The sequence below is a fragment of the Rattus norvegicus genome, chromosome 7, assembly GCF_036323735.1.
Source record: "Rattus norvegicus strain BN/NHsdMcwi chromosome 7, GRCr8, whole genome shotgun sequence".
Taxonomy (NCBI): domain Eukaryota; kingdom Metazoa; phylum Chordata; class Mammalia; order Rodentia; family Muridae; genus Rattus; species Rattus norvegicus.
The window spans coordinates 119,408,899-119,430,628 of NC_086025.1; the positions used below are offsets into that span (position 1 = coordinate 119,408,899).

At 48.4% G+C, this 21,730-nt stretch overlaps 1 protein-coding gene and 1 non-coding gene across 5 annotated transcripts in view; one reads left to right on the top strand and one right to left on the bottom strand.

The window, feature by feature from the left end:
* Tbc1d22a (TBC1 domain family, member 22a) overlaps positions 1 to 21,730 on the top strand; it is a 284,988-nt gene that overhangs the window by 236,615 nt on the left and 26,643 nt on the right. The window lies entirely within an intron of this gene.
* On the bottom strand, positions 15,531 to 15,593 carry LOC120093936 (U7 small nuclear RNA). Its single transcript, XR_005487648.1, has one exon. It is a non-coding gene; the product is annotated as a U7 small nuclear RNA (small nuclear RNA).

Here is a 21,730-nt window from a genome sequence, read left to right on the forward strand (position 1 = left end):
CTAGGGCACATGACCCCACAGTGCTGACTGCAGTGTGACTTGACGACACTTGACAGGTGTGTGGCACTCTTAAGTGGCTACATAGCTGAGATGTGGACCATGCAGGGCCCCACATAAGACTGCTGATACCTCCCCAGGAGGCATTGTGTTCATAGGCTGATCCACAGGGCTGGTTCTCCTGGCATCCTTTCGCTTAGCCCAGACAGGGTTGGCCCTGTCCTGCCAATCTCCGGAAACAGCTGGAGCAGAGGAGTAGTAAGCCAATATAGTGGCTTCTACCTGTGGGAGGAGTGGGACTTTTATTCTCAGTCCTAAAGATAGAAGCTCTGTGGAAACAGGAGGTGGCAGCCACCTGCAGCATTGTTTAAATGATGTCTCCTAGACAATCGTGGGTCTTCCTGTGGACCCCAGCTGCTGAGGCGCCTGCAGGTTTGGTGGTCTATGAACACTCTTGTATATCAGCGTACTGCTGTGTCTTGTTCCTGCACAGCCGCCACCCTCATCATGAGAAGTAGCATCTGTGTGCATGTGGCCAGTGCTGCCTGGGGGCCTGTGAGGCAGCACGCACAGGATGAGAGGCAGTTCCTGCTCTGAAAGCCACATTGTGTGTCAAATCTATGCCAGCAGGATTTGGATAGGCCCCGTTCCTAGTGCCACTAGCCTGCCTTTAGGGAATGACCTGGTACCTCCTCTTGCTCCCCTTTGGGATGAGTGAAGACCTGAAGTATCTGAGGCTACCGAGTGAGACTCTAGAGAGGACAGGACAGGGCAGTTCTGAATGTGAGCCCCAGACTGTGTGGTCCCTCATCCTCTCAACCTCCATCCACAATTTCTACATTTGCTCAGTAATCATCCCAGAGTTCTGCTTGGCTCAGGTCTTGTTTCCACCCTGGAAGGCAGCTCGTGCTGGAAGTGGCTTGGGAGTGAGGGGAGATCCTCCACTGGGGAAAACATGAGACTCTCTGTTATGGGCACCTGCAGGGGGACAGGGAAGAGAAATCAGAAGAGACATGAGAAGAGTGCCGCTGTCATAACTGAGCTTGGTGACTACTGCCTGCAAAAGGAGAAGAGCAATACAGGCAGGGACAGCCTCCTTTTTTCCCTGAAAGGACCTTATAGCCAGGGCAAGGAATATCGAGGTTCAGCAGGGTTGGGGGTGGTGACCAGACAGGCACATTGGAAAGAGGACCTAGTATATCCCACAGCAAAGGAGTGTGGGAGGCAACAAGAGTGAGTCTGAGAGAAAAGCCTGTTTGGATGGGATGGGGAAACAGAAGGAACTGTAGGGCAGAGGGAAGCAGTATTTCCAGAGAGAGCCAGTGAGTAGAAGAGAGAACCTGACAGTCACAGTGAAAGGACAGGGGCTTTATCGTGCAAAGAGGCTGTGCCATTCAGGTTGAGGAGGAGGAAACATGTTTGCACAGTAGAACAGTCTGTGGGGAGTCAGTGTGGATCCTGTGTGGTCCGTGCACAGACTCTGCATTGGGGTTGCCACCTCAGCTCAGAGCCAGAAGCATCTCAGATGGGTGGTAGACAGACAGCCTTGGTGGTACAGGCCCTCATGTCTCCTATGGTACTGAGTGGTGGCTGCACATGTATCATCATGAAAGCCATGAGCCTTGAACTTCTCCAGCTGTGTGAACATACAGAGGAACTGAGCAGAGCACCTACAGAAGGAAACCAAGTCCAATTTCATCTGGATAAAATGACGTCACTCTGAGTCTGATAATGAGAGGGGCTGACAAGCTCTGGATAGAAACTAAGTTTTAACAGAGAATCCGTCTTTTAAGGTGCTGTAACATAGAAAAAAGTCATCCAACCTTAGCCAGAAAGTTTTCAGAATCAGAGTAGCCATCCATGTAGGCTGCCTAGACCCACACCACAAGAGGGAGCCCACGCCTGACACTGCCTGGATGGCCAGGAACCAGAGGTTGGATAGCCCAGAGACCTAGGATAGAACCAAACATGACTGGAGAATAAAAACATCAATGAAGTGATTCATAATGATATATACTGTGTACTCTCAGACTGGAGCCCAGCATAACTGTCATCAGAGAGGCTTCGTCCATCAACTCATAGGAGCAGATGCAAAGACCCACAGCCAAACATCAGGTAGAACTTGAGGAATCCTGTAGAAGAGGGGGAGGAAGGATTGTAGGATCCAGATGGGTCAAGGACACCAGGAGAACATGGGCTACAAAATCAACTAACCAGAGCTCATAGAGACTCACAAAGACTGAAGGATGACAGTCAGAGAGCTTGCATGTGTTTGACCAAGGTCCTCTACCTCTGTGTTAGGGCTTATAGCTTGTATTCAAGTTGGACTCCTAACAGTGGGAACAGGGGCTGTCTCTAACTCTTTTGCCTACTTAGGGACCCCTTTCCTCCTCCTGGGTCACCTCATCCAGTCTTAAATGAGGGCACGTGCCTAGTCTTACTAAAATTTGCTATACCATGTTTGTTGATATCCCTGGGAGGCCTGCTTTTTTCTGAAGGGAAACATGGGGCGGGGAGTGGATCTGAGAGAGAGGGGAGATGGAGGAATGGGAGAAGAGGAAGGAGAAACTGTGGTCAGGATGTAAGGAAAAAAGAGTAAATAAAATTAATTTAAAAAAAAAAACTAAACCAGACACTAACAATCTGGGAAACAGATGACCAAGCTTTAGCATTAACACAGGTCAGGGTGAAAATGATCGTGGAGTTACAGAAAGGGTTTTAGGCTTGTAAGTAGATGTCAAACTCAAGTGATTTTATTTAAAATTATCCAAAATAAACAAAGTTCACCTTTAGCTCAAAAAGAGGAGAAATTAGTCCGTTTATAACAATAAAGAAAGCAGTAATTAAAAACAAGGAGGTTAGAAGCCAGAGTTGAGGGTGAGGGAGATAACTTAGTGGGTAAAACACTTGTCATGACTGCCAGAGCCCATGTAGAGTCCTGTACTCCCTCCTCTGCTGGGAGATGGGAGGTGGAGACAGAAGAATCCCAGGAGAGACCGCTAGTCTGGAGGACATCAAGACCTGACTCCAGAGGACGGAAGGCAAGTTGTCCTTTGGCCTCCATCTGTATCTTTGACACACATGTACTTTTACACAGGACACACACACACACACACACACACACACACACACACACGCACACACACGCACACACACACCTCGAGTACACAATTTAAAAGAAAGAAATCGGAGCTGATAAGTAAGTTGCTAGATGTATTCTGGAGGATTTAAAACTGCCGGTGACAGGCAGGCCAAGAAGCAGGTGTGTGAAAAAAGAGGAATTTAGATATTTGGGGAGAACATGCAATACTAAAATTGCATCGATGATTTTTTTTTTTAAGCCCTGCAGCCTGGTAGATCCATACTTTGTGCATGAGTAAGATAAGGTTGGAGCATGCCTGTTGCCTCTGGCATGTGTCCTTCTGGGAGTTTGTTCCCATAGTTCCCACAGAAAGAGGGAAATTCATTTAACAGAGCTCGGGCATGTCAGTTTGTCCTGCCCTTGGACACTGGAGTGCTGAGCAGTATGCCTCTGTCAGCCAGTCATCTCTCTCCATGTCTGTATCCATCTCTGGTCTCCATAGGTCTCTGAGATGAGATCATGTATAAGTAATAGACATATTTTCCATGGTTCTGGAGGCAGGGATGTCCAAGAGCTCCTTGTCAGTTTTGTCTGCTTCCAAGATGGTGCCTTGGTGCTGTGTCTTCTTGTAGTTAAGGCGGAGAATGAAAAGGACTAAGGCTCAATGCTTTGGTAAGGGTGTTGCTCTGCTTGTGAAGGGGACTACATTCCTGAAAGTACTAACTCCTCTTAGTACTAGTACCTTGAGGACTAAGTGCCCCCATATGAATGCTGGAGGCATCAAAACTGAGGTGCAGAGTTACATGTGGGATACATGAGGTCCACAGGTCAGGCACGTCTCACAGATTTACCAGATACCATGTAGGAACACAAGCATGACCAAATAGAGGAAAGATAATAATATAAAATAATAGGAAAGATAACAGTTTAATTCCACTCAAGTCTAAATACAGATACTCTTGAGTTTATCAATGTACTGATCTTGTATTTCATAATCCTTGTTTACCTAGGTGAGTTAAGCTAATTTACTGTATGCACATCTGCTTGTATTGGAGTCCCCCTGTCACCAGACATCTGGGCTCCATTAGAAGCGCTAATAATGACTAAGCCCTGGTCATAACTCACGCTGAGTGGGATTGCCACTGAGACCTGACCTGATCAGTAGGAAGGAAAGGCATGCACGGCAGGGTCCCCATATACTCCTGACGAGAGATGCATGGAACACACTCTCCCAACAGAAAATGAGGGGCCATGCCCATTAGAGATCCAGGAACTAGGCTTTTATTGTGGGCTGGTCATGGGGCATTGTCTGCCCTCTGAAATCAGGTGAGAAACTCTTGTGTTTTAGCACAGGTATGTGAATAGTTCAGGTAAGCTGGCCTGGTATTTTCCTTTAGCACCTACAGAGTAGGTCAAAAGCTAAGTTCCCAGATGCCATGCAAAGGGTGACCACTTTCCCACACACTCTTGTTATGACATCCTGGAATGTACTAAAGGCAGATTCACGTGACCGCCTACAACACATGGTAGCATTCCCCAAATGTGAGAGAAAGAACAGCTCCATTGTTGAGTAGAAACAGTGATGTCGTCTTAGAGTGCTGAGATGTTTGGAACTGGCAGCCTCCACTCCACTCCAAGGGATGGAAACAGGAGTGTACGCTGCATCTGTAGTGTGCGGAGGCAGCACGGGAAGGCTTGCTTACCCCTGCATGCACAAATGTGCACATGCACACCCACCATGGCCATTCCAGACATATGAGCTCTTCAGAGTAGGCCAGCATCAGCTTATGCCCTGAGGGCACACACTTCTTTCTGCTGTGGGCCCAGCCCCTACATAAATAGCTGTCACAGGACCAGGGGAAGCAGGCCTAGCAAAGGAGTGTCAGATCCTTCCCCTGAAGTAAGACTAGAGCCCTGACCTGGAACCAGAACATACAGGCAGGACCGAGCTCCTGGGTTCTTGTTGTCTGTGGCCTCGCTAAATGGAACAAGAGTCAGAGCCTCTTTTAGAAGCACCTGCTGCAGCCCACCAGCACACATTTGGGGTAGCATTTACATCACTTTTATGACACTTGATACTAAATGTTGGTTTTTAACTGACAAGAGCCTCAGGGAAAGGTATTGCTCTAGATTATTCTGAGCATGTACTGACAACCTAAATGTTTGTTTGAAGCACCACAAATTAAAGGGCAGGTGAGAATCAGAAATAGCTTTTTTGGGGGGGGGGGTCTCAGCTGGAACTAAAACACACCCCATGTCCTTAATATACAGGGAATCCACACAGAAAAAATAAAAAGGAGATGTCCTCATGGAAAATGAATGAAGACACCCAGAGCGGTCAGACGTGTTACTGAAAAATTATGCAACCATTTAGAAAAAATTCCGGTCATTAATATAGAACTGGAAGTGAACACAGGCGATGCTGTCAGCAGGCAGAGCTTTGTAAAGTGTACTTTGAGATCAGCGGTGTAGAGCAGAGCAGGCTGTACACTGCCCCTCCTGGAGGCCAAGGTATAGAGCCTTTCTGGTGACCTCAAGTCCAGGGCTGACTTCTGACCCAGCGCCAGCCTGTGATCCATGGAGTCTAGGATACTTTCAGTCTGTATCCAAGCCATGTGAATGGCTGTTTGGAATACTTTATAACTACCCAAACTGGTCTTAGATAACCTTGATGGCTTTGGAAATGCTGCACACATTTCTGTGGAGAAACCTGGCCCAGGATTACATTCCTATACACAGGAGCAGCAGTGCAGAGATGACCCCAGATTGGCTCGTGTTTGAAGCTTAGAGAAGTCTGAACAAAAGGGCCACTGTGTGATCATTATTCAGATTAGGTCAGTAGTGTCTAGATAATTTTATTCTCTCGTCTGGCCCTTTCCCTTCAGTCCCCTGCTCCCAGCCATTATGCACAGTTGTGATTCTTCAACCAGGGCAGTGCCCACTTTCAGGGCAGCCCCTGCTCTGTGAGTTCATGATTCAGGATTGGAACTGAGGGATGCCGGGCTCTGAGCCCACAGACTTCATGGGATGCAGTGTAGGAGTCAGGCCTGTGGGCAGATGCACACATGCATGGAGTTTACTGCTGGGTATAAGGTAAGGTATGTGCCCCACTCTTCTGGGGACCTTGTTGCTTGCTCACATGTGCCTACGTACAGTGATGGATAACGTGTGTCTCTCTGAATCACAGAGGAGAGCCTCGGAGGCAGGGTGAGAGTGGGGCGGGGGCAGGAGATCACACAGCATGGGAAGCAGATGTCGTAGTTCCCCCACAGATCCCAAGCTGTATGATGTATTGGGGTGGCTAGTGCTTTTCTCCTCTGGTAGCCACTGTGAGGATACCTCTGGAACTGTTGCCCATCCATGGATGACTGTCAAGGCTGCTCCCTGGGACAGGCTTCTTCCTGGTGTCATTGGTGTCCTATCTGCAAATCTACCTCCCCCCCATCCCCAATAGCCTGACTGTACCAAAGAGCAGGATCCTGGCAGAAACCCAGCAGCTTCAGCGTGCAGATGGGCCCTGCTTCTGGGCCTAAGACACCATCCCTGAGGAATGCACAGCCTCCTGGGACACAGACCTTGAACTTCCCTTTGTTGCCTTCTGAGCAGCCTCAAAGCAGTGGGCTCCATGGCGAAGGCCTTGGCTGTTGGCATGTATGGCATCTCAGTAATTGAAGTTATCTTCAGCTTGGTGACAGCTTTGAAATTCTGCCTGAAGGTGTTGGGGAGACCACTTACTCCAGACTCCAACCTACTTATTAGAAGAACCATTCATGGGTCCTTGTGGACACTTGTCTGCTGGAAATGGGGTGATGAGGGAGCATCCCCTGCCACCTGTCCTGTAGGCCTACATCCAGACAACTTCTAGGTGTCTGTCTTGAAGGCAACTTCTGCGTCACAGAGATGCAGGCAGTCCGGTATCCATTAGCACACTGTTTATTGTTCACACATAAAAAGGAGAGACAACTCTTGGCCAGTGAACCTGACAACTGTAAGTGATGCCATTGGGGTCCCAAGGCAGGTCACTCAGAGACAGCAGACAGTGGGAGAGGTGGTATAGTTGGCAAGTCCCACTTCCCAGTACAGTCTGTGCACTGGTGGGACAGGGACAGCAGGCGCACCTTGAGAATGGCTTCCCTTGAGAGTGGTGAAGGCTTGGCTTTTGTGTTTGTGGGGCCAGGTCAGCCAGGGTTCTAGACACTCCAGAATCATCAAGGTCAGAGCCAGGCCAGAGGCAAGAGATCCTGTGGTAGCTGGAAAGGTCTCTTGCTGCTGGAGTAGGTAGCTTGAGAGTATCAAGGTGTATCAGACACCAGCGTCTGCTGAGCTGACTGGGGCCTGGGTTTGTATTGCTCTTGCGAGGCTTATCCTGCCGAAGACTCTTGTGCCCCTGCTTCTGATTGCTGTTCCCAGAGTGCTGCTGGCCACACACACACACACACACACACACACACACACACACACACACACACACACACACACAGTGTTTACTTCCGATATCAGTTCTTCTGACCACTGCTGTACTGGTCCTCAGGTCTAGCCCAGCTCATTATTCAGAGGCCATGTCCTGGCTCCTGGGCCATGTAGCAGACTCGAGGCAGCACGCACTTTCCTGTCCAGTGCCTAACTGAATGTATGAATAGCCGCTGTAGGCTAATGGCTTTATATGGGTTGATGTCTCTCTCACCCAGTGTACCCTTAAAGCAGCAAATGTCACAAAATGCCAAACTAAAGATCATCTTCTTCATCGTTTCCAGGCATTTTTAAAGACAAAATTGGTCAATAGAAAAGGGATCTTTGAAATGAATGTTTATTTCTTCTTTGCTCTGGCAGGTTGCTGCAAAGCGGGTTGAAGGGGTAGGTAGAGCTGCTTGTGGTGTGGAGTAGGTAGTGCCCCGTGCTGTAGTGTGAGAGTGCTGCTGCTCATGGCTAGTGAACTCTGGTGTGGTGAGTGATGCTGTGTGGGCGGCATTTGTGTGCTCTAGTTTGGGTGTGTGGTTGTGTGGGGCTGTTACTCTGTAATGCGGTGGATGTGCTGCTGTTTGTGTGCTGTAGTGTGGGGGTGTTGTGTGGGGATCCTGTGCTGTAGTGTGGGGGTGTCGTGTGGGGCTTGTGTGCTATAGTGGGGATGTGTTGCTGTGGGGATTCTGAGTTGCCTGGAGATTTTTAGCTACTCTAAGTTCTTGAACAGGACCTTGGGGCCCAGGCCCTGACCTGCCATGCCCTGATGAGATATAGGGACACTACCTATACTATATGGCCTTGTGCCAGATCAGTTGGGGGTACTTTCTGGCCTCAGACATCCCTGCAGAGAGAGGATAGAGTCCTAGACCACTTACATGGAGAGGGCAGGACTGACTGGAATGACCCTACTGGCAGGTGGGTCCTGCCTGGCCTGTAGTAGGGCCTTTGGACTAACAGTGAGATGGGCCCATTATGCTGCTGATGTTAGGAGGTAAGAGACAGCAGGCCTTCCCTGAGTTGGGTAGCATACAGCCACACATCTGAGTATGTGGGGTGGGCAGGTTACACACGGCAAACTGTGTCTGAGTGCGTGGGCTGCACATACGGCAGACCTTGCTCACCCCCAGGCTGGCTCCATGTAACCTTCTCTAGTTCTCTGTCTACTCTTGCCCACTGAGGGCTCGTCATCAGGGTCTGGGGCCATGCAAGACAATGACACAGCAGCAAAGCTGGGAGTGAGGTGCTGCTGTGTGTCCTGGAATGAGAGGGCCAGAGTGCTGAGGAGACAGCATGCCCAGGAGAGGCCGTGGGCACAGCCTGCAGTAGAGCAAGGAGCAGTTGGTAGAGGTGGGAGCTCTGAGCAGAGGCCATGCAGACCTGAAGTGTGGCTGGTGGCTGGTGGCTGGTGGCTGGTGGCTGGTAAGCCTGCTGGGTAGGAGCTGTGTTGAAGGAGGCAGAGGAATGTCCAGAATAACTGGGCCCAGAAGTGGGGGAGCAGTGGCCGCAGGCTGAGGGCACAGGCTTTGCCCCATGGGATGGGATGGCAGCAGTCGGTGTGTAGACACGGGCTGGCGATTCTAGGCCACCGGGCAATTGGGAGGACAGGTAAGTTCACACATAGAGCAGGACAGAGCCTGCAGCTGCAGGATTCCCAACTGGGCAGCTGCAGGAGTGTGGGGACAGGAAAAGAGTGGCCACAGGGCCTGCTGGAAAGAAGGGGCAGGCCCAGCCTTAGATGTAGTAAAGGGCTGGAAAAGTTTATGTTCAGGGAGAGAGTGGGGAGACTTAGGTATGAGGGGACAGAATTTGTGCCTGAGTTGTCTAGCTGCCCCAGGGGGACTCATCCTCAGGTAGTTGTCCCAGCTCTAAGCAAGGCCTGCTTCCTTGTTCTTTGAGGACAGCTGTTGCACAGAGCCTGCCACCCCAAACTCATGTTATAGGACACGGTTTTCGTGGAGAATGAGCAGGCTGAGGGTCTTGTGTCATATCCATCTTTGTCTGTGTTCCCCACACCCCACCCCACCCCTGTGCCCTGTGCCACGGTAGAGTGTTTGTTTCCTGGCCTGCACATTTGAATATGGACAGTAATTTTCTTCTCCGACCTCAGAAGATGTGCCCTCCTTATTAAGCCCCACTGCTCATTATGGTAATAGCGGCAGGCATGAAGATCTGAGCCATTTCTGAGCGAAGTATCCTGTGGGCTACAAAGTTGAATAGCAACTTTCTTATCAGGAGAAGTGATTAAAGGCTGAAGATGAGGCATGAGGGAAGATGAAAGGAGCGGGTTGTGGGAGAGGCTCCCGGAGCCTTACAGTCCTTAAGTCCAAGAGAAGTAATGAGCACTGCTTTCCTGTGGCTCAGCTGAACAAGGAAAGCACAAGGCACACCCCGAGAACACCCTCCTTGCTGCTGCCTGACGTGACTTGCAAGGACAGCCTGATGCCCTACAGAGGTCTGTACCAGGCTTCACAGTCCTAGCTAGAGTGAACTTTGTGGAATACCAGCCTTAGGACTGTATGCCATCAAAGAGCAGTGCCAAGCACAGCTCTGGAGCAGCACTAGGAAGCCATACCTTGGGGCTTGCTACCCAGGAGAGTGGCAGTGCTGACGCAGGCGGTTGCTTCTTCCCAGCCTAGATGGAAGTCCGTAGAAAGAGAGGCAGCACCACGGGGGTGTTCTGCTGTGTCTGAACTTCTCATCTGAGAAGGAGGGGCTTGGCCTGCAGCTTCTTCATCAACATGAAAACACACAAACACAGACACACACACACACACACGAACGCATGCACACACACGCACAGCACCTATGTGTATATATAGGCAAGTGAATGAACACATGCATCCATGCAGACATACATATATGCATATAAGCATGTGTCAACATACTGACAGTGTATACACACACACACACACACACACACACACACACACACACACACACGAGCATATAAGCGGGAACACACATGAAGACATGTATCCACAAACATGCATACATGCCCCTAGTATTTCTTAGGAAATAAGGAATGAAGAGGAATGTGGCTACCCTTTTCCTTCTTAATGTGGAAAAAAAAAAAACCCTTTCTCTTTGCAAATGGGAAGTTCTTGCTGAGTTAGTCATAAAGAAAAATGATTTCTTTTGGTACAATGACCCCTGTGCTTTTGCTCCTTTAGTTATTATGTCTCTGAGGGACATCTGACTATCACATGAGGCCAGCTCACTTTTTGTGTTCATAAAGGAAGATGCATGCTTCTGTATGGGAAGGAGGAACCTCTGTTTCATGGGTCTTCAGCCAAATTCCATGAGAGGCTGTCTGTACGTTCTCTGGAGCCATGGGAGGTACTTGGAGTGTACTTGCAGAGCATGGGCTACCTGTGGGCAGGGATGGCTGAGTCATTTGCCTTCTTGGGAGTACCTGGTGGCCCTTCCTTTGGGGACATCCAGTCTTCACCTTTGCCCTGAGTTACCTCCCAACCTTCCTAACATCCCACTGTCCTCAGCTTCTCACTGTTTACAAGAGGATAGTGGCTGGTGGAGAGAGGAGTTGCCTGTCCCCCTCCCAGTCCCCGAGTTTCTGCTCCTGCCCCCTCACCCCCAACCCTCATGGCAGAGGGTCCATGTGCCCTCTCTGTATCACCTACCTTGGAGAGGTATGAGGGCTGCGGTAGTTCAGACTTGCTGTTGTCGCTTCCCCTTTAAGAAATGAGCCCACAGGCAGTTCTCAGAGAAAGAGATGGAAGTCTAGAAGCTGTAGAAAATCAATTTGAGCCCTGTGACTGTGCTCAGACACACCTACATATTTTATTAAGTTATCTTTCTGTGTTGGAGTTTACCTTCTTTGGGGGGATGAGCAGCTACAACCTCACGTCTATGGCCTGGCCGTGGCTGGGATAATGGTTAACAGACACCTTAGACCTGTGAGGTGGTTGTTCATGGTGGTCCGATGTCTGCACACCTCCAAAGCACACGGGAAAGCCCAGTGCTTCCAGAGTCAGGTACAGTAGGTGAAGAAGTGTGAACATATGCAGATAGCTCTAAAGATCATCCGTGTATGGTGTACGCCTGTGTCTGAAGTGGCCGGCTCTCATCTCCCTTACCTTCTCACCAGGTCTATCCTGCACCCTTTTAGACATGTTGCTGAATCTGTCACTGGGTGTTTCAGTGTGCAGTGTGTTACAGCTTCATGTAAATAGCAGAAAAAGTTTGAAGACTTTCAGCCATTTAACCCTGTCGGGTTTAATGAAGAAGATCCCAGGATCTTTGGGGTGCACCTCTTCCCCAGAAGGAAGCCAGAGAGGACCACTGTAGGGTGACATTTCCTTAGTTTATAAGCAGGGCTCAGCAGAGGATCCTGGGCACTGGGGGATGGGGTAGGGTAATGGCCCAGGTTTCCAAGTCTGAAGTTATTCTTCCTTGCATCAAACTCATCCTGTTTTCTCCCTGCCCTGCTGTTTCCACATGCCACCCTTACGTGATGTCACCTTCCTACATTCTACCAGGAGCTGACTCCTCTCTTCCTGCTCTGTCTCCTGGCTGACAGAATGCACTGGGTAGTTTCCTGGAGTATCCACTGACCACACCACTCCTCTGTGTCAGATTTCTTTGTCACATACATGAAAAAGTGGGCTAAAAATATGTAGTGGCTAAAGAGAGTAGCATTATTATAATAACAATTAGTAAAACAAGAAGCCATGAATTTGAAGAGTTAGGAAGAGTATGTGGGAGAGTTTGGAGGGAAGGAATGGAGAAATGTAATTTAATTACTATCTTGATAAGGAATTTAATTCATTAAAAAACAAAAACAAAAAAGAACCAAGTACTTTTTTCCAATACAGTGGGAAAGATGTCTTCCAAGCATCAGTGGCAGCCCTGTGGCTCTAACCTCCCCACTAAGCCCACTCTGTTCTGCCCAGCCTTTCCAGCACAGTGGCTCCACTGCATGCTGCCTGCTCATGTTTCTTAACTTTACATTCTCTTCTCTTACAGACAAGTTTCCCTCAGCTGCTATAGTTGTTTGCACATAAAGAGTCCCCCCAAATTCTATGATTTAAAGACTTGATCCCAGCTGGTGGAGCCAGTCAGTGAGAAGTGACTACTAGGTTCTTTCTAGAGCTCTGGGCTAATTAAGGGGTTATCCATTGATGGGTTTGTGGTATTGCTAGGAGGTGATGGAGACCAGGAGGTAGAGCCTAGTTGGAGGGATGTGGGTCTTTGGGACTATGACTTTGAAGAGTGTGTTGGTCCCTGGCTTTTTTCTCTCACCTGCTTCCTGGCCTCCATGATTTAGACAGTTCTGCCCCATCATGATTTTTCTGCCTTGCCTCAGTCCTAAGAGCCATGGAGTCAGCTCACTAGGTTGCATACACCTTTGTATCTGCCATGGACAATTGTCACAAGTGGTCACTGCTGTAATTGTCTGACCATGTAATTGGTTTACGGGAGGGCATTGAGAAGTCTGGAGAGGTAGGCTCTAAGCCTTAACTTATGGGTCATGGCCTCTCAGAGGGCCATATAACCCTTTCACGGAGGCTCCTAAGACTGTTTTTAAAACACAGATATTTACGTTACAATTTATAACAGTAGCGAAATTACAGTTATGATGTAGCAATGAAAAACATTTATGGTTGGGGGGTCACCACAACATGAGGTTTAAAGGTGTAGCATTAGAAAGGGTAAGAACCACTGTTTTAAGCAGAGCTTAGTGGGTGGTTCTCAAGGGAGTTCAGGACCCAGAACGTGACTAGGAATGTGGAGAGTAAAGACTGATATAGGCTTCCAATGGGAAGTGAACCAGAAGCCATTTGTGTTATACTTACTGTAGAGGGAAACTTGTCTACATTTTACCCACACCTGGAGACTTTACATAAAGCTGAACTTGGAAAATTCAAGCTTTGCTGGCTGCTTCCAGGTTTGCATTGAAGATGGTTAAAACAGAGAAGGGTGAGTAAACCTTGTAACTTGTCTATAAGAGAAGCGAATGTAAAGTTAAGACTGAGAAACCTGCTGCCTAAAGGGATTAGTAACAGCAGAGAGTAACCATGGACTTTGCACCAGGACAGTAGAAAAGCTGCCTCCATGGCATCTCAGGAATGGCAGGATCCTTCCTATGACACTAATGAGTATAAAAGTATTAGCACATTAAAAAGACTTTCCTTTGAGAAGGACGTCCCACCTAGGCCTGCTGTGCACAAGGGGTCACCTATGGAGATTCACGTCATCGTTCTGGGAAGCCCAGATGTGCAGGCTCATGCAGCTGTGGTCTTAGGAGCCCTGGCTGCTGCTTGAAATCACTACCCCTTGTGCTGCTGGTGAATGCAAGTGGAAGCCTCCATCCAAGTTGAAGTATTGGGAGTCCAGGTAAGATGTAGCAAGTAGCATCTCCCACACCAAAGGGCAGCACATGAGGCTGTGATCCTGAAGCTGTTAGATGCAGTGAAGACCTAAGGGAACTGGAGATGCCAGGGGTATGGAGTGTTTGCCATAGGAAGCTCCAGACAGTGAAGAGAGCCATCTGTGATGGTTTGTATATGCTCAGCCCAGGGAGTGGCACTATTAGAAGGTGTGGCCCTGTTGGAGTAGGTGTGTCACTGTGGGTGTGGGCTTAAGATCCTTGTCCTAGCTGCCTGGAAGTGAATATTCTGCTAGCAGCCTCCAGATGAAGATGTAGAACTCTCAGTTCTGTCTGTACCATGCCTGCCTGGATGCTGCCATGTTCTCGCCTTGATGATAATGGACTGAACCTCTGAACCTGTAAACCAACCCCAATTAAATGTTGTCCTTTATAAGACTTGCCTTGGTCATGGTGTCTGCTCACAGCAGTAAAACCCTAACTAACACACCATCCAAGGAGAAAAACTGTGTGCTCTATGGCTGTCAGAGCTGGCGGGGTGCTTCCAGGCTCTTCGGAGCTTCTAGCATGCCACCGTGACACTGATGTGCATTTGTTTGTGTATACTGCTAGCTTTCAGTCCTCTTCTTTTTCTTCCTTCTTGGCCCTGCCCCTTGCTTTTGGAATAGAAATGTTTCCTCTGGATCATTGTATGTTAGAGTTACACAACTAAGAATTTACCTTGAGTCTCAGAGAAAACTTCACCTGGGTCCTTGAGCGGAGCTTGAACCATTGAGAATTCCTGGCTATGGACGCAATGCACCTTTTAGTTTGAAATGTATGTGAACCTTTTAGGGGCCAGGGTGGAGTATTACAGCTTAGACATGAATTACCCCCACCTTTCCCTATGGACAGAAGATGGGATATGTGTATCCCCACTTCATCATTGCATTGCTATTTAGATGGGTGGAAAGTACCCAGAATGTAGAGATGCTCATCCTCAATATAGCACATCACCAGAAGATCCAGCTTCTGGTTGCATTTCACTTTGAGCCAAGGCCTTGATGTCTGCATGGTAGATGTCAGGTTCAACCCAAGCAGCATATAAGTTTAGGTGGCTGGTACAGCGTTAGGACATTGAGACTTGAAAATAATAAGTATCAGAAATAGAATTAGCATGCTTAGGTGATAGTTATAAAAAACAATACCCTGTGTATTCTAGTGTACAATCATAAAATGGATGGCACCTGACCATAAATTGTAGGTTTAAACTGGTTACTTCAAATCATCTGTACATGTGCACAAGATCTTAGCACTGTGGCCAGTTTTAAACTACTCACTGCTAAATTAGAAAACCATTTCTGCCAAGGACCATCTTCAGCTTGGAGATGGGGTTCTGAGGAAGGAGTGTTTGGGAGTAGTGAAAGAAATGACTTGAAGTCAAATGATGGAGTGCAAGGTAACAGCTCTGTAGTCTGCTCAAGATGGCTCCCTGGACAGTTTTCTGTAGATAACTCTTGGCTGTATAGTCTGCTTGAGTTAGCTTTCTGCTGGAAATAGCTTTCTACTTGAGATAGCTCTCTTGCTAGAGAATAATTCTAAAAGCTTTCTGGATAGCTCATGGGTTTTCTGACCAAAGTCAGAAAAGCTGCTAGAAAAAAATTGTTGGATTTTCCAACCAAAGTCAGAATAGCTGCTAGAAAAATTCTGAAAGGGCTGTGTTCACTCTCCAAACAGTTCTCTCTGGGTAGCTCTCTCTTGTTTACCAAAGTTCCCTTTTGATTATCCCATGAATTAGCATTTTTTGACCTTAGCCCTCTGACTCTTAGAAAACAGCAAGTACATTCAAAACAAAACAAACAAAACAAAACAAAACATGGCAAATGATTTCAGAGATCTGCCTGCCTTTATAAGCATAGACAATAAGCCAGCTGGGTGGAATCCTGTCCTGAGATTACCATTCCTACCATGCCTGGACCTAAATTTGCTCTGTCTGAGGCTGACCTTGAACTCAGGAATCTGCTTGCCTTTGTAAGCACAAACAATAAACTTAGTTGGGTGAGATCTTGACCTGTGATCATACTCCTCAATTTTCTTTATCTCCTTCTTTATTATCTTTCTGACAAGCTGGCTCATAGTGCAGCTGCCTCTGTTCTTTTAGCCCCTCATATAATTCCTATTTTATCCATATATTTTGCATAGTTGAGAAATTATACATTTTTAAACTCATGTTTTCAGAGTTCTTTCCCACAGCCTTAAGATCACAACATTTACAATTTTGCCAAGAACATTAGACACACCCTTGCCTTCCAGGCTCATGCTGCTTCTAATTATCATGAAGTCATTAATCTTGGCAGAGAGAACATCTCCTGAAGAACCAACATAAAATAAATTATACAGGCAAGCCTTGTGTCCAGTAACCATCAACACTGGTAGAGGCCTATGTCCTGCTAGCTCTGCTACAGGGGCAAGAACTGTGTCATGCCATCTCTTTTGCATGGCCAGGCAGGACTGGGCACATTACTTTGTTCTTAAAAGAGAAAACATCTTCACCATGGAGTTTTGGCTGTGTTTTAGTTCCTTAGAGTAGGCTCATATATTTGAATACCTTGTCTACAGAGAGTGGAACACTTCTATAGGAGTAGGAGGTGTGGCTTTGTTGGAAGAAGCCCATGCTCAGCCCAGGTTCTCTCTCTGCCTGTGGACCAGGATGTAAAGTTACTCAGCTACTACCTGTCTGAATGCTGCCATGCTCCCCTCCACCATGATAATGGGCCAACCTCTGAAACTGTAAGCAAACCCCCAATCAAATGTTTCTTTATATAAGAGTTGTCTTAGTTATGGTGTCTCTTCAGAGCAACAGCAAAGTGATGAAGACAAAAGCTGGTTCCAGGGAATGGGGTTTTGCTTTGGCAGGCCGGACTAGGCTGTTTGTTGGAGGAACATGGAAGACTTTGAGTTTGGACTGGAAGAGCGGCTGGATACTGTAAGCAGGACTCATGGAAAGCAGTGCTGAGGGCAGAGCTGTGGCAGCTCAGTAAAGACATTTCAGGGGGGAGAATAGTAAGTGGCTAGACACCATTCTTTTCATATTTTGGCAAAGAAAGTGCGTGTTTTCATCCTTGTCCTAAAAAATATACCTGAAGTATTTTGGATTAATGGCATTGGCAGAGGAGACTTCAAAACAACTTACTAACTTTGTCATGGGGTTATTAGTAGCCACTGTTACACAGTTCCACAGTGTAAAGGTGTGAGAGGAGCAAGGAGAAATACAAAATGTGCAGAGTGAGGAGAAAAGTAGCACCAGGAAAGGTGATGTTGGAGCCAGGTCCTGTGCTCAAGGAGATTAAAAAACTCAAAGAAAATCCTGGTGCCAAATGAAGAAGCAGCGATGACCTCAGGGCAAGGCCCAGCCCAGCTAAGCTTCCAATTTGTGAGAAGGGATTAAAGCTTTAACAGGGAAGCGAACCATCGGGAACTGAAAGTGGGAGCACATTTACTGAAAGAGGGGGCCGAGTACCAGCCCCAGCAAGCAGCAGAACATGGCAGCTTCTGCCTTGTCTCACCTTCATGGTTCTGGCAGAGATACAAGAAAAGGGTTGTAGAATCTTCCTCCACGGCTAAGGACAGCCCCTGAGGCCAGATGTATGTCAGAGGTGTCCCTACCTGGACGCCCAGAGAGGCCATTTCCTGAAGCTGTGAAGGTGAAGCCTGGATGTTGGAGATGCTAGAGCTGTGGGATACCTGCCGAGGAAGCTGCTGACAGGATGAGGTACCAGCCCAAGGGAGAGAACGTGTTTCAGTCAACAGAACTGAAAGAGTTGGTGATCTGAAGAGCACTTTGGCATCAGACATGGAGATGCAGACTGTTTGTCCTGCTAGTTTTCAGTCTTGCTTTGGTCCAGTGTTCCTTCACTGTGCTTTATATCTTCCCTTTTGGAATGGCAGTATTTATTCTATGCCATTGTATGTTGGAAGTATGCAGTCTACATTCTGATTTTGATTTTACAGGGTTACAGTTAAGAGAATGCTTTGAGTCTTGGCAGAGGTCAAAGCAGTCTTGATACTGAAAGTCTATGGGGACTTTTGAAGTTAGACTGAATGCATTTTTGCATAATTATGTGACTACAAGTTTATAGGGACCGTGGAGTAGAATATGGTGGTTTGAATAAGAATGGCCCCCAAGGGGTAAGAGCTATACGAGCTGTTACCTGGCCATACAGAGGTCCCAGAACCTGTGCTTGCTGTCTGGTTGAAATTTCAGCTCCACAATAGAACTGAAAAACTTAGTGAGTGACTGTGGCTGTGTTGGGAGTCATAGGACAGTCCTCATTGGGAAGTGACTGTGACTATGTGGAGTAGCTTATGTCCCTTGGGAAGGGACTGTGGCTATGTGTTGCTTGAGTCCTCAGTCCTGCCTGGCACCCCCTTGGGGGCAGTGGGTGAGAAGGGGTAGAACAGTGGCTCAGACTTGGGAGCAGGTGAGAATGCAGCAAAAAACTCATTTATTAATCCTTGAGGAGCGCCCTTCATACACCCCCACCCGAGTCCCATTGGTCCCAAGCAAGCCTGTCTTCTGAGTGGCAGTTCCCGATTGGCTGTTATTGTCTGTGTCACCAATCTCTTGGCTCTCAGACAGGATTCAGTTTGGCCCTCATGTGGGGGAAGCTGGCTCTGCAGCTGCATAGCCTGACTCCCTATTTACCAAAGTTTATGTGGAAGCAGCCACCTCCCTGGCAGAGGGGCCTTTCTGCTCCTCCAGCAGTTATGTACTGGGACAGTTACATAGATGGAAGTCAGCCCTCATTGGGAAGTGACTATGCCTATGTAGAATAGCTGAGGGTCAGCCTTCCTTGGAAAGGGACTGTGGCTGTCTGGAGTAGCTTAGGGGACAGCTCTCCTAGAGCATGGCAGGCCCCTATGTACACTGCCTTACTGTGGTCCATCACTTCCATATGGGGCTGGGCCTGGGGCTGGCAGGTGGCAGGGGCAGCAGAGCTTCAGCTGTGCCACTTGGAACGTGGCCTCTGCCTGTGTGCACTTGTGGGCTTTGTAGATGAGTCACGTCTCATACAGCAGCAGCCTTGGCCAGCTGCAGCTACTCTGGTCCTGTGTGTCTTTGCAGGTCTGCATGGCCTTACCTGGGCAGTTTCCTCTGACAGGTACATTTTCCTCCCCACTTCCCTTTATAAGAGAAGTCCTCCCATGTGGGGTGAAGGGACCCCAGGGCCCTTTTCCCTAGGCAGCTGCAGGCGATTCAGAAGAGCTGTGCCCATTGGTGAGCTGGAGGGCAGCTGAGTGTTCACAACTTTGCCAGCATCTCTCACTCATTTGCCTGTGAATTAATCCTGCCATTAAGGAAAAAATTAGACTCACCACTCAAATCATTAATTGAGAGGCCTTATTATCTCATTAATGGTGTTTGATATCTAAGGCAGATGAACTAAAGGAAGCTTGCCTGCTTGGTCCTCAAAGAAATGTAATTACAGCTTGGGCATTATTAAAATGTCCCCTCTCTGAGTCACATGTCCCCTTTTGCTTCCTTTTGTGGACACTGAGACAAGTCTTCCTTGGGAATAAGAATGACACTGCCATAGAGAAGCACTGCTGGAGGCTGGTGGGCCTGCAGCCTGCAGTTTGCTCAGACCCAAGGATCCCTGCTGTCCTCGTGGGCACCTGCGGAAGCAGGCCTCATGCACAGAGCTCACGTGTGCCAGCATTTGGAGGATTCAGCCAACCTTGGTAGACACTGACCTGCAAAGGCTGAGAAGGAGAGGACCTGACACTTTGAGGTAACCCGAGTGAAAAGTAGCTGGGAGAAACTGGCTGGACGGGTGTGACCAGCACCCCAAACCCTACAGCAGTCACTTGACTAGCAAACCCCTGGGCTTCTTGGTGGAGAACTGCTGGTTTGGTGTGCCCTATCTCCTTTGTTTATTTAGCCAATGGAGAGAAGGGGCTCAGGCTGGGACACAGCCTCCTGGACTCTGCTGGGGCGGGACAGCTCGCACCACAGGCCTGGCGATGCAGTGGAAGTCCCCAGTCAGCAGCTGAGACTGACTTCTAGAGAGGCTTAGGTAAGCGGTAAGAGAAACCTAGGGTGCCAGGCTGAAGACTTAGTCACTTCCGTGTAGGACCCTGAGCAGCCCTTTGCCTGCTGTCCCCATTAGACCCAGGTAGTGAGTCCCTGCTGTCCCCCTTCGACCCAGGTGGTGAGTGCTAAGAAGGGTGCGCAGCCTTCAGGGAGGATGCTGCCGATGCCCAGGTTAGTGCTGTGGGTTGTGGTTAGTATTTAATATCAATAATCTGCCCCACCGTTGATTATTTCCCAGATAAAGACACAAAGCTTTTATATTTGTAATAGGCCTTAAACAGCACTGGAGCCGGGTAGATACCATCCCTCTATATTATTTTGTCTACTTTCCTATCAGTAACCCTGAGATATGACTTGCCATGTTCCTCCTGGACCTCTCTTACTCTGACCAGCCCTCATGGCCAGTTCTTGGGATCCCTTACTCATGGTATCTTCTCCTTTCTCCATTTCACTTTCCTCTCTGTATGGTCCCTGCCTCAGACCCCCAACTCTGGGAACCGAAGCCCCACCCACCTCTCTTCTGCCCAGCTGTAGGCTATAGGCGTCTTTATTCAACCAATAGTTTTAAATTAAGGAGCAAGGCTACATAGCATCATTTGGTGTCTGTGAGGATTTCCTCGTTCCTGAGGCAACCAGAGCTTGGGGCCAGTGATTGACATTACAGTGCATAGCAACAGACCAAACCTCAACAGTGGGTGGCATGCGTTCCTCTGTCTGAATCCCTGCAGACCTGTCCCAGACAATGCATAGTGCCTCAGCCACCAGCCCCAGAGCAGGGGCAGGGCAGGAAGGGGACACTTGTCACAGGGGCCTTGTTAAGTCTTCACTCACATCTAGCACAAATAAAAGAATAAGATAAAATGAGATAGGAGGAAGGTGCTAAGGAACATTTGTTTGAGGGTTTTTACGGCAAATACGACAGGATTTCTCAATTCAACTTTGGGGTGTTTGTTTTTTTGAGATAAAGCACACGGAAGAAGTTGCATTGATTTTTTTTTTAATTCCTCATGCAAAGAAAAATATTTGTTCTTGTTGTGTTTAGTGTGTATGATTCTCAGAGAGGTTGGCACAGTGGGGGGCTCTAGTCATACCTGACATTTAGCCTCAGGACCACCACAGTAAGGGACACTCTCTGTCCCTCGGCAAGGAGCCAATTTCCCTTCAATTCCTGTCTTCCGTCCTCTACTGAGACAGCCTTACAGAGCCCTAACTTTGGGGTGCTGTGATGCCTGCCCTCATATCCTGGAGCTTGGCCCTGCCTCCTCCATGGCTTCTTCACTGTAGCTACCTCCAGAGCCAGTGAGTAGCCATCTTAGCCAGTCAGTGAGGTATACTTAGAGGTGTCAGGAACGTCTTGGAGCATAACTGCCCATGGCCCGTCACCACCACGGGTGCTTGTCTATCACCCAGTGGGCCTCCTAGTCTCCCTATAGTCCAGAGGCTAAGGGGGTCACCAAGCAGAAAAAGTACAGCAGTCACCTCATCCGTTGTGAGGGAAAATTCCCTGGAGTTACAGCTTATTAAGCAAGTGCCCCAGTCCCCAGCTCTGTGTGCCTGTGTGCTGGCTGAGGATGCATGGTCCGAGAGACTCTGGCCGCAAGCAGTAGGTGTTGTGGAGAAGTGTAGGACCATGTCTTAGCCCCTACCCACGTTCCCGTCTACCATGCTGCCTTTCTTCCCTGAGATGTTGGAGCAGGTATGACCAAAGCTTATCCTTTGCTTCCTCCTCTGGTCTTCTGAGTATCCATCTGGTGACCATACGCTTCCAGTG